At 38.4% G+C, this 13,777-nt stretch overlaps 1 non-coding gene across 1 annotated transcript; it reads right to left on the reverse strand.

The window, feature by feature from the left end:
- Positions 1 to 6,236: 6,236 nt before the first annotated feature.
- TRNAE-UUC (transfer RNA glutamic acid (anticodon UUC)) lies at positions 6,237 to 6,309 on the reverse strand. Its single transcript has one exon. It is a non-coding gene; the product is annotated as a tRNA-Glu (tRNA).
- Positions 6,310 to 13,777: the final 7,468 nt, after the last annotated feature.

Here is a 13,777-nt window from a genome sequence, read left to right on the forward strand (position 1 = left end):
CAATGCTGGTTTCCTTTCTGTAAGAAATGCCACAATGTAGCACGGAATGAAGGGAAGAGGCTGTACCTTTGAGCAAAACATGGCCCGTGCTCTTTAAAGTCAAGAATTTCAGGGTTGGCAACCTACAAATCATTTAAGTCCGCTTTTCCCAAAATGTTTTCCAACCCATGTTAATTAGCTCCTAATTTCTACCACTTAGTGTTTCACCTCCAGCTGTTTAATCTCTCTGAGCCCCAGAGTTTTTTCATCTAATAGAGAAGGTTGATACAATTCACTTTGCAGACAGGTTGTGAGCTTTAAAGATAACATGCCTAGCACGTAATGGACACTTGATAATTGGTACTATTGTGTTACGTTTACAGAATTTTACACTGACTTTACCCCGCGTAAAACAGTCAAATCAACCAATAGATATTTAGTACCACCTCGACTGAGCCTCATGTGGAATAGGTCTGCTACCCTTAACTACCTATTCGTTAATTCAAAAGTCGGGCGATCAAGTCCAAGTGCCAACAGTATGCAGTCACATGTACAAATACAAAATGCCTATGTGTATTCACTTAAAATGTATGTATCCTCCCCAAATTTCTCTTGTTTGGCATAGTATTTGAGGCCTGCAGGGATGATTTATTATAGTCTGGCAGCACTGCTCCTTTGATGCTGAGGAAGATTAAGAGGGAAGATGGAGCTGTTTGACAGTATAATGACACACACAACTTTTAATGTTATCGTGTGTGTATCAAAGGTATTGTATCAAAATTTAAAGAGATAAATATTTTAAATTTTGAAAATGAGAACGCTTTCTGTTGGTAGAAAAGGAAAAACAGAATTTAATCATATGCCATTCAAACTTGCTTTAAATAATTATGTTACTTCAGATCTTCAAGATAAACAGTCCACACCACAGAATAGGGCATGGGCCGTAATTTAATAAACATGTGTCCCACAAGAGTGATGAAGAATATATGGCCAAAGGCCGAAATTGGATGCATACACGATGTGGGGGCTGTGACTTCGTTTGTAAAATGAATCACAGTCTCAACTTGGACTCAGTCGACTTCTTGAAATCGTACTTTCACACGAAATGTTGTTTTTCCTATAGGGGTACTTTTCCCAGCTTATTTTGAGTTGAGTTCTTTTGACCAAAGCACCCCAGGGTTCCCGAGGGGCCGGCTGAGGACACTTTTTAGGACCTTTCTCTGCACAGTGGACTCTCTCTGACCCCCCTCCTCAGCTTCTCTAACCAATACTGACTCCAACACCCTCCCTCTCCTGCTCCCTTCAAATTAACTCAGAAAGCAAACATTATGGGAATTTTCAAAGCCTGTGTCCATGGATTCTGTAATCACTCTTTCCCCTCAAGTAAGAAGCAGTGTAGTCTGGCAAGAAAAATACAGGAGCAGCTCATAGGAAAGCAGGCTGTAAGCCTGGCGCAGCCGTTGATGATCTGAGGACCTTGGGCAAGTCATTTCACTGGTCTTGGCCTCAGTTTTTTCAGCCATACAGAGTGGGTTGAACCAGGGAATCTTAAACCAGGAAATTCAACTCTTAACATTCTGTGCTGCAAAATTTTCTGCTTTCCTTCAGTCAGTGAGATACAGCATGCAGAGCAAGCTCCTCCCCCAGCTCCACTGCTTATCAACTGCATGACTGTAAACAAATTCATCAGGCTTTTTCTTTTCTTTTCTTTCTTTCTTTTTTTTTGCGGTACACGGGCCTCTCACTGCTGTGGCCTCTCCCGTTGTGGAGCACAGGCTCCGGACGCGCAGGCCCAGCGGCCATGGCTCACGGGCCCAGCCGCTCCGCGGCATGTGGGATCCTCCCTGACCGGGGCACGAACCCGCGTCCCCTGAATCGGCAGGCGGACTCTCAACCACAGCGCCACCAGGGAAGCCGCATCAGTCTTTTTCAGCAACAGTTTCCATGTCTATAAAATGAGCAAAGTAACAGTATTTGCCTAAAAAGCGTTGCTGTAATGATTAGATGTTAATTATCTGAAGAACTGACTCAGCACAGTGGTTGCCTCCGAGTAGGTGTTCCTTAAAAGTTATGTATCATTTGGCTTTCAAGAGACATAATTATTTTGATTCATTTTCATAAGAAGGCAATAGATGCTGGTAGTTACACAGGAGACATTATTTCCAGCAATCTATTTCTCGTATCAACTTTCCTTTCTGGTCCCATCCAGCCTTTTCCCGCTCAAGGAAAGCCAAGCCAAGAGCAGTCTACCCGTCCCCTTCTCCCACCCCGCAAAGGGCCCCCGTGTAATAGTGCCACCTTCTGGGGACACATTTCAGGGTTGTCTCTTGCTGAGAATTGTCTAGCTTCCTTCTTTGGTTTTGTCGTTTTTCAATCCTAGGTTCAAAGGATGTGTGTCTTGATTAAATTTTAGATTAAATTCTGGAGTCAAATTAAACTGATGAGTATTCTACCATAATGATTTCAGGTAGCAGCTCTGGGTTGGACGCTCATCTCTCCTGACACCTGCTTGTGTGTAACCTTGGGCAAGACCTCACCCCACTCTTCCTCAGTCTCTCCATCTGTAAAGGCAAACGAAAAAGGCACATTTCTTATAGGGTTGATGTGGAAAGTAGGTGAATTATTACTTATGACGATGCTAGCACATAGTAAGCAGTATATAGTTTGTAGCTATTATTTCTTCTAATGATTAGAATTCCTAGAGAGAGAGAGAGAAGTTATGAGAGCTCCAGATGTTTCTACCTCTTATCTAAGATTATACAGCTGGTAGCAAGGCAAAAAGGCTGAGATTAAAGAAAAATGGTGTTTAAATATGTATTGGAGTGAAAAGGTCATGCCACAGTTCTACATAGAACAGAAGAGAAGAAATATTGACCAAATGAAGAGCTTTTTTCTGTTTCCCAAAGTGCCTACTGTATGCCAGTCATGGTCATCCATTACTGCATTTAATCCTCACAACAGCCCTCCCTGAAGTATCAACAGCTCCATTTTACTGATGAGTAAATTGAGGCCCAGGGAGGTTAGTAGCTTGTCCAAGGTCACACAGCTAGTAAGTGGCAGAGCTAGCTGAATCTGTGTTTGAGTGACTTCAGAATCCATGTTTATTCAGGATGTCATGTTGCCTTGCAGTTGAGATGGTGGAGGGGGTAGGGAGAAATCTGAGGGATAGGAGAGGTACCTCTGGGAAATTTATTCTTTTTATTCTTTTTTTATTATTTTTTTTTGCGTTACGCGGGCCTCTCACTGTTGTGGCCTCTCCTGTTGCGGAGCACAGGCTCCGGACGCGCAGGCTCAGCGGCCACGGCTCACGGGCCCAGCCGCTCCGCGGCATGTGGGATCTTCCCGGACCGGGGCACGAACCCGCGTCCCCTGCATCGGCAGGCGGACTCCCAACCACTGCGCCACCAGGGAAGCCCTATTATTTTTTTTGACCCATAGTTTACCTATGTCATTTTATGCCCTCAGATATTTTTCTTTATGAGCCTTACATGTACTGTTATCATCTCCCAGAATACTTCACCGCAAAGAAAATTTCTTAAGGATGTGGGAAGTCTCGATAACATCTTTTCCTTGTTTGACAAAAACTGAATGTCTTTCTTTTCCACGTCGAGGGAGGTTAAAGGATGTTAGCTGCTAGAAACAGACCAACTTCACATAATTTTTTTTCAAAAGTTATAGTTATTCTTAAGTGAATATTAATTCAAGACATAAAACTTTTCAAGGTGACATGCCAAAATTACTCATAGATGCTCTAGAAATAGTTAAAGAGCTCAGGATTAGTCATTTTTCTCCAAAGCACTTTCTTATTTATCTTCTTTTTAAAGCTGAAACCTTAACAAACCCAACTATTGTCGAAATGCAGAGATTTTCTTTTTTGCTGGAGTGATTATTCTTGAAAGAAAATGAGTCTTTTAAGAGCAAGGCTATAAAAACGGTGAAAAGGAAGGGAAAAAATCATCAGAAAAACTTACTGAAAAACCCTAAAAAGATCAAAGAGTAACTTTCTGGTCTGGCTATAGCAATGTTTTTATTATGAGCCTGACATCTGACCTTACTGTCCTCCTTAACCAAAGATGTTCAACTTTTTATTGTATTAATTTCAAGTTTATACATGCATAAAGAAATAACCTACTTTCTTGGGAACATGTTCCATTATAGATTATAAATAACACACCGAATCAGTTATTTTCAAGCATATTTTTGTTCTCTCACCTCAGTTCATTTTGAGCATCAAACCGAAAGATGATCCCTTGAAACAACACAGAACTTTTTATTTTTCTTTTAATAAAACCTCTCTTCTTTTTTATCACACTTTCATTAAACATTTTATGAATGTACTAAAAAATACTGAAGTCAACATTAAAATGCTCCACTCTCATAGCAGAATTACGCTCTTTTATTCTCCTCACTCTGCGTGTCATGGAACATTCCGGCCAGACTGTGAAATGTGGCATTGGTGGGCCCCTGAGGGTCTAAATGTGGATTCCAGTGAGAAAAGTACCAAACAAGAATATATATTGCAGCACTATTTACAATAGCCAGGACACGGAAGCAACCTAAGTGTCCATCGACAGGTGAATGGATAAAGAAGATGTGGCACGTATATACAATGGAATATTACTCAGCCATTAAAAGAAACAAAATTGAGTTATTTGTAGCGAGGTGGATGGACCTAGCATCTGTCTGAGAGAGTGAAGTAAGTCAGAAAGAGAAAAACAAATACCATATGCTAACACATATATATGGAATCTAAAAAAAAAAAATGGTTCTGAAGAACCTAGGGGCAGGACAGGAATAAAGACGCAGATGTAGAGAATGGTCCTGAGGACACAGGGAGGGGGAAGGGTAAGCTGGGACGAAGTGAGAGAGTGGCATGGACATATACACACTACCAAATGTAAAATAGATAGCTAGTGGGAAGCAGCCTCATAGCACAGGGAGATCAGCTCCGTGCTTTGTGACCACCTAGAGGGGTGGGATAGGCAATGTGGGAAGGAGATGCAAGAGGGAGGGGATATGGGGATATATGTATATGTATAGCTGATTCACTTTGTTATACAGCAGAAACTAACACAACAATGTAAAGCAATTCTACTCTAATAAAGATGTTTTTTTTTTAAAAAAAAGAATATAAAAATAAAACCAAAAAACTGGATGAAGTATTACAATGGCTTCTTCTATGAAAATCATCTTGAAACTTGAAATCACTCAAGTCATTAATTTATTCATTTATTTAATTCATTTAACAAATATTTATTAAGGGCTTGCCACATGCCAGACACTATTATAGATGCTGTGATATAACAGTGAACAAATTACAAATCTCTGCCCACAAAGCTTACGCTGTAGAGGGAAGAGGCAGATAAATAAGTAAAACGCACAGTTTATTTGCAGATGAGAATTGGTACAGGAAGAATATACAAAGGAGGAGGTGAGAGAGTGCTGGTGCGGCTGGGGGTTGCTTCTCAAATAGGATGGGCAAAGAAGGACTGACAGAGAAAGTGATTGGGATAAAGGAACACCCAGAAGAGGCAAAGTAAGATTTGTGTTGTTTCTACTGTAAATGGTTAGAAAATTCAACAGTGAAACCTACTGGGTGTAGTGTTCTCTTGCGGGAAGGTTTCTAATTGCAGTCAATTTTTTTTTTCAGATATAGGACTATTCATATTTTCTCTCTCTTCTTGGTCAGATTTAGTGATTTGAGTTTTTCAAGGAAATTGGGCACTTCGTCTAACTTTTCAAAGTTATTGCAGTAATGTTCCTAACACCTTCTTTTTATCTTTCTAAGGTCTATAGGATTTGAAATTATAAACCCCCAATTGTTTCTGCTATTGGTAATTTGTGTCTTCTCTCTATTATTGATACTTTGTTTATTTAGGAAATAGTTCTAAAAATTTACTTTTGTCTTTTTATAGTGTGTTGTACATTTGTTCTCTACTGCTTTGTTTCTTCTCTGTATTATTTTCTTCTTTTAACTTATTTGACTTTAATTTGCTCTTCTGTTTTCTGAATTTTGTAGATGGATACTTAGAGACCTGATTTTCAACCTTTTATCTTTCCTAATATATGTTCTTAGGACAATAATTTTCCCTCTAAGCAACTGTAGCTGCATCACACAAGTTTTGATATATTGTAGTTTCATACCATTCGGTTCAAAATAGTTTTTATTTCATTGTGATCTCTTGTTTGATCTATTTTTTATTTTACTTATTTACTTATTTATTTTTGGCCATGCCACGCAGCTTGCAGGATCTTAGCTCCCCGACCAGGAATTGAACCCGGACCCTCGGCAGTGAAAGCACCGAGTCCTAACCACTGGACCACCAGGGAATTCCCTGATCTATGTATTTTTACAAGTATATTGATTATTTCTCATATTTGTGGACTTTCCAGTTGTCTTTGGGTATCAATTTTAGTCTTATTCTGCTCTCGCTGGAGGATGCATTCTGTGTGACACCAGCGTTTTTAAATTTGTCAAGATTTGCTTTATGGCCCAGTGTCTTGTTAATTTTTGTAAATGTTCCATATGCTTATGAAACAAATGTAGTTTTGAACGCAGAGTTCTATAAAGGTCAGGTGTATTAATCATGTGGTTCATATCTACTACATTCTTATTGTGGCATTTGTTTTGCTCTACAGGTGTGTTAAAACTCACCTGTAATTGTTGATTTTTTTCCTCATATTATTTCTCCCAACTTTTGTTCTATGTATTTTGGAATTATTTTATTAGGGGCAAACACTTTTGTTTTTATTCAACTTCCTATTAATAGACCATTTTATAATTATGGAAAAAAAAATCCCTGCTTTATCTCTAGCAATACTTCCTGCCTTTCTCTCTGCTTTTTCCAATAGTAATATAGTCACAGCAGCTTTTGATGCATTTTGCATTGTATATATTTCCATTATTTTACTTTCAGACTTTGTTTCTTTATATTTAAAGTTATGTCCCTTTAAGCAGCCTAAAGCTATGTTTTAAATACCGTTTCATGATTTTTAAAAAAATTATAGTGTTTAGTGTATTTATATTTAGTGCGGCTACTATGTTTGGATTTAAATCTGTTACCCAGTTTGTCATCTCTCTGCCCCTCCTATACTAGACTCCCTTTTTTTTTCTTTCTTGGCTTCTTGTAAAGGAGCAGTTACAGTAATTCTTTACTGTTCTCTCAGTGGTTACTCTGTGACATCGCTGCAAATCTCTTTGGCATATTAAATTCTATTTTAAATTATTTCTGTCACTACCTTAGAAGTGTAAAGATCTCAGAACACTTTAATACCTTTTGTCCTTCTGAGTTTCGTGCATTTGTTGTCATATATTTTAAATACATACGTACAAACAAATGTATATATGTATGTTAAGCCCCACAAAACATGATTAATATTCTTGTGTACAGTCAGTATTCATTTAGATTTTCTTTGCTCTATTCTTCATTTCTCCCAGCATTTCAGTGCTTCCACCAGGGATCATTTTACTTCAGTCTAAAGAAAGGCTTACAGTTTTTCCTTTAAGATAGGTATAGGTCTGCTGGTGATGAGGTCTCTATTTTGGTCTGAGAGCGTGTCATTTTTTTTCTCTTTTGAAGAATTATCATGAGATATAGAAATCTAGGTTGGCATTTTTTCATGCTTTTCTTTGCAATTCGAAAATATCATTCCATTATCTTGTGGCTTCCTGTGTTTCTGTTGAGAATTTAGCTATCTTACCTTTTTGCTCCTTTTTCCTTGGGAATTTCTTGATGTGCCGGGTATGGTTGTTGTCTCATTTGTAACATAAGTAATACTTCTTCGGTTTGTGACTCGATGTATTTTCATCTGTTTTGGAAGGTTCTCAGCCATTATCTCCTCAAGTATTACTTTTTCCCGCTTATCTTTCTTCTTGTAGTATTCCAACTATATATAGCTATACCTTTTTACCTTGTTCTCCATGTGTATTACATGTATTTTCCATTATTTGTCTCCCTATGACTCAGCTTGAATATTTCCTTCTGATACAAATTCTAGTTTAGTAATATTTCCTTTAGTTTTGTCTAATCTGCTCTTAAACCTGTCTATTAAGATGTAATTTCAGTTTTATTTTTCAATATTAGTTCCCATTTGATTCTTTTTATCGTCTCCATTTATCTTCTGAAATCTTCTTATTTTTTGAATTATATTCATCTCATATATTTTAATATCTGAGTCTGATAATAATATTATCTCGATCTTGTATGGATCTCTTTCTGTTTTCTGCTTTTTATCTTGGATTTGGGGCATTTATTCTTTTCTCTTAGATACCGGTTAAATTTTTATTGAATCTTGGATATGGTATATGAAAAATTATGAAGTGTTGTCTTCCTTCAAAACTAGAAGGCAGATAAAAAGGAACAAAACTGAGTTATTTGTCGTGAGGTGGATGGACCTAGAGTTTGTCATACAGAGTGAAGTAAGACAGAAAGAGAAAAACAAATACTGTATGCTAATGCATATATATATGGAATCTAAAACACAGTACTGATGAACCTAGGGGCAGGACAGGAATAAAGACGCAGACATAGAGAATGGACTTGAATGCACGGAGAGGGGGGAGGGTAAGCTGGGACGAAGTGAGAGAGTGGCAAGGACATGTATACACTATCAAATGTAAAATAGGTAGCTAGTGGGAAGCAGCCGCATAGCACAGGGAGATCAGCTCAGTGCTTTGTGGGGACCCAGAGGAGTGGGATAGGGAGGGTGGGAGGGAGGCTTAACAGGGAGGAGATATGGGGAGATATGTATACGTATAGCTGATTCACTTTGTTGTACAGCAGAAACCAACACAACATTGTAAAGCAATTATACTCCAGTAAAGATGTGAAAAAAAAAACAAAACTAGAAGGCAGCTAGTGTTGGGCAGATTACCTTAATTCAGTCACAAATTGAAATGATTGGAGGTGGCCTTTCATTCTGTGTGACAGATGGTAAATTCTAGAGTGTAGTCCTTTGTGATCCCAATTGAAATTGTAGGTTGTTTACTAATGCCTCTTCTCGGTAGACCCTGAACTCCAGTTTCTTACCCTTAGTCCCATTAAGAATTCCAGAAGCTCTGTAGAGCTTCTTAGCTGCTGCTTGAAAACTGATAAATGCCTCAGGCGGAAACCTACATATATGTGAGGTTTATCTAGGACCTTCGCTTTCCCCTGGGATCTTGGCTGTTGAAGTCTTGGCTAATTTGGTAAGCTTTCTGATACCTGTAAACAAATGTTTAAAGACATAGTCTGCATTTTATAATTGTCTTTGGCAGGAGTATTGGTCTGCAGTAAGCTTACCTACCATGACTGGTAGGTAGTGCTTACCACAGCATTTTGTTTTTGTCTTTTTGATATGCCAACAATTATTTTCTGTTTCCTTCTCTGATTTCTTCCATTTTGTCATTTTTCACTTTGTCTTCCTTATTTCAAATCTATTTCATTGAGACACTGACTTAGGATCTGTTTTATTCCTTTCGTCTTATTTCAGTGAATTCATTTGCACAGATGAGTCTCAACTCTGTTTCTATAAGGCACGTCTTGGGTTTAATCACTTTATATATCTACCTATCTTTCTCTCAAAGACAGTCTGTTGATTAAGAGTGGGGATCGGAGTCACATGAGCTGGAGTCACATCTTGACTTCAAGTTACTAGCTGTGTCTCTTTGGTCAAGCTATTTAACCTCTTAAAATCTCAGTTTCTCCACCAAAAATATGGAAATGATATGAATAGGATTATTACGAGGATTAAATAAGGTCATGTGTATAAAAATATTTGACATAAGCCTGACACAGGGTTAGCACTTAAAATTGTTAGCTATTATCTTTCTAAATACCTGCTGAAAGTGAGGTACAAAGGTTGATATTAAGAATTCAAAAATATAATATCTATCTTTAGTCTAATATCTCCCATTCTCTACTGGAGGTATTTCTATTAACATGTCTCAACAATTCTTAAACTAAATATGTCAAAACTGAAGTCTATGCTTTCTTGACACAGAGTCCGTCCTTCCTGCTATTACCAGTGGCACCTCCATATATTCAGCTCTCAAAGATAACAAACAGAATAATCTTTTTTTTTTTAAGATTTTTTTTTTTTGATGCGGACCATTCTTAAAGTCTTTATTGTACTTGCTACAACACTGCCCCCATTTCTGTGTTTTGGTTCTTTGGCCACGAGTCATGTGGGATCCTAGCTCCCTGACCAGGGATCGAATCCATACCCCCTGCACTGAAAGGCAAAGTCCCAACCATTGGACCACCAGGGAAGTCCCAACAAACAGAATAATCTTACACTTCCCCTAATCCTCTGTCGTATCTGTCACCATCTCTAGCCAATTACTTTCCTCTGATGTTTTTGCTTCTTCCTTTTATTTCTTCCTCCTATGCTTTTATTCCAGGACTGGGCCTTTCCCACCCCATGCATAGATAACTTTAACTAGCTATTTTTGATTATCCAGGGTTTTGCCCATTTACTTGTTATATCCTGTACCCCAGTATAAAAATCATCATCTTGCAACACAATTCCCCCAGCCACTCCCCTGCTTAGCTTTACAAAATTTCTTTGTGATATCCATGATATCAAATTCCAATTCCTTAGATTCGTGTGGAAAATATTGTAAAGTCCTAGCCAGTGGGTCACTTCACTTCTGTCTCACCAAGACTAGTTCTCATTAGTGAAAAGAAAAGTCTGAGTGTGGCAATAATGAGCTGATCTGGGCATACCTAGCACCCAAATCTTGGTCTCTAATCATGATTCTTCAGTAAGAGGAACCAGATCTTCCTGGAGAAGTGCTTGATTCCAAGGTTAGGGCAAGAAATATAAGACGTTACAGAAAAACCAGAGCGAACTTTTCGGCCAACCCAATACAAGATGAACCCGCAATACCTTGTGGTGCCAGAAAACAAGGAAATGCTTTAAAAACTGAGGCTTGTCAAAAGAACACAGGATCCAACCAGAAGGAGCTCCTAGTGGCCAAATGTGGAACAATTTAAGCAACAGAATAAATAACAATAGTATTGGATTTAACCCATGGAATAAAATAAACATCCACGATCCACACTTGCATAAATAAATAATCAAATAAAAGTACGAGAGAAGAGACAGCTGTTCTTCACAGTAGAATTTCAATTAACAACCACAGAAGAAAACAGAGAAATAGAGGATCATCATTAGGCAAATACTATACTACTGGGCTTCCCTGGTGGCGCAGTGGTTGAGAGTCCGTCTGCCGATGAAGGGGACACGGGTTCGTGCCTCGGTCTGGGAGGATCCCACATGCCGCGGAGCGGCTGGGCCCTGTGAGCCGTGGCCGCTGAGCCTGCTTGTCTGGAGCCTGTGCTCCGCAACGGGAGAGGCCACAGCAGTGAGAGGCCCGCGTACAGCAAAAAAAGAAAAAAAGAAAAAAACTATACAACTAATAAATTTTGATCCACCAATGACACTAAAATTAGGGGGCAGTTATTTGAGGAAAGCAGGATTTGCATAGACTCAAGGAATCTTCTGCCAAGTCAGTAAGACATGCTGATATCATGAACCCCAAGGTACGATGTACTGAGAAGGACACAAACATCATTGTTGTGATGTCCTAGCCAGAAATGCATAACCTCGTTGCAGTCATGGGAAAATATTGAACAAATGCAAATTGAGAGACATTCTGCAAAACAACTCATCAGTAGTTTTTGAAAGTGTCAAGATCATGAAAGACCACAAAAGACTGAAGAACTGTGATGGACCAGACAAGAAATGGCAGCTAAGTGCCATGTGGGATCCTGGATAGGATCCTGGAAAAAGCACAGTGGTGGGAAAGTTGGAATTTTGAATAAGATCCGCAGTTTCGTTAGTAATCCTGTGCCAGTGTTAACTTCTTGTTCTTGATCATTGCAGTGTGATTTTGTAAGATGTTAATATTAGAGAAAGGAAGTTGACGGGTATAAGAGAACTCTTTTTACTGCCTGTAAGTTTAAAATTAGTTCAAATAAAATGTTTTTAGAAATAAAAGGCCAATCTACTTTCAGTCTTCCACGTGATTCCTCACCTTCATGTCTATGCTCTGTTTCTCCAGGAATGTGCTTACCTTTATTTGTCCATTTCTCTAGCGTCAACATCCATCTTAATGCAGCTTATTTTTATTTTTCAAACATTTTTATTGGAGTATAGTTGCTTTACAGTGTTGTATTAGTTCCTGCTGTACAGCAAAGTGAATCAGCTGTACGTGTGAATATATCCCCTCTTTTTTAGATTTCCTTCCCATTTAGGTCACCACAGAGCATTGAGTAGAGTTCCCTGTCCTATACAGCAGGTTCTCATTAGTTATCTGTTTTATACATAGTAGTGTATATACGTTAATCCCAATCTCCCAATTCATCCCACCCCTGCCTTCCCCAGTTGGTAACTATAAGTTTGTTCTCTACCTTTGTGTCTCTATTTCTGCTTTGCAAATAAGTTCATCTGTACCATTTTTCTAGAATCCACATAAGCGATATTATACGATATTTTTTTTCCCCTTCTGACTTACTTCACTCTGTATGACAGTCTCTAGGTCTATCCACGTCTCTGCAAATGGCACTATTAACGCAGCTTCTTTAAACACAGTATACAGAATGGGTGGCACATCAGCTTTGGTGTCAGACCGCCTTGAGCCTAAATCCTGACCCAGTCTGTCATTAGCTAGGGGACTTTAGGCATATTGTATTGGCTTTCTAGTCCTTGGTTTCCTCATCTTTAAAATGGGAGCGAAATTAATACTTGTTAAAAGACGGCTGTGAATATCAAATGAGACACTGCTTGTGCAGCGCAGAGCACGGGGGCTTCCACGTAGTAGGTATTCAAAGTTAGGACTTTTAGTGCCGATATAATTTCCTTTAGAGCTTGTCTCTGATTAATCTGTAAAACCTCTTTTCCTCTGTGTTCCCTCAGTATATATCAATTCAATTCATACCATTTAAATTTGTATTTGATATTTAATAAGCTGCTCTTAAGTTTAGATAATTTCCTCAATTAAATTATAAAATCATTTGATGCAGAAAGAGTCTTCTACTTCTTTTATTGTGCCCCATCTGCCTAATTCAGTATTCTGCACACAACACCAACATGAATGTTCACTGACTGATTATAAGTTGGTAACACTGTATTGTTTCAGCTTCCTAATGAGCTGAAGCTTTCATATACTGATAATATTTAACAAACTGAAAATAACTGCAACTTTGAATGTTGGCAAAAATATTCAAGTTTTGCACTAATTTGTACATTTTGAATTTTTCCATAGGGTTACAGTCATATTATGGAGACATGTCTAGGAAATAAGTATATAAAATGTCATAAGAATATGCCATCACATGACAGTTTAGATGACCGGTGACACAAAAGTTCTTCATTACAATTCATTGTCACATCTTCAGTCTTAGCAACTTTCATTCTGCTGCGTTCATTTACGAATGGTCACAATAACAAACCAAAAAATGCATATATGATTTTTTAAAAAAAATTAGATACTGATGGAAAGAACCTCTGTTCCAGGAAAGGCACCAGTTTCATTCTTTGGTTTGTGGGATGAAGGTCTTCGAGTTAGAAATGAAAGTTGTGTGATTGAATTTAACAATGATTGCTCTTATAACTTTAGGGAAATTGGAAGCTGATTTTGAGGAGGCCAGAGGTCCAGAGTGTCCGGTTAGGAGAGTAGGTTTTTGATTTAGGCTGCAAGGATTTCTGTCTTCATTCCCTGACTCACTAGGCTAGCTTTATAAAACCATAGGTATGTGTGGGTTTTGTTGTTGTTGTTGTTTTTTAATTTAGCTTTGCCTCACTTTCTTTATCT

Source organism: Lipotes vexillifer, unplaced genomic scaffold, assembly GCF_000442215.2.
Source record: "Lipotes vexillifer unplaced genomic scaffold, Lipotes_vexillifer_v1.1 scaffold331, whole genome shotgun sequence".
Classification (NCBI taxonomy): Eukaryota; Metazoa; Chordata; class Mammalia; order Artiodactyla; family Lipotidae; genus Lipotes; species Lipotes vexillifer.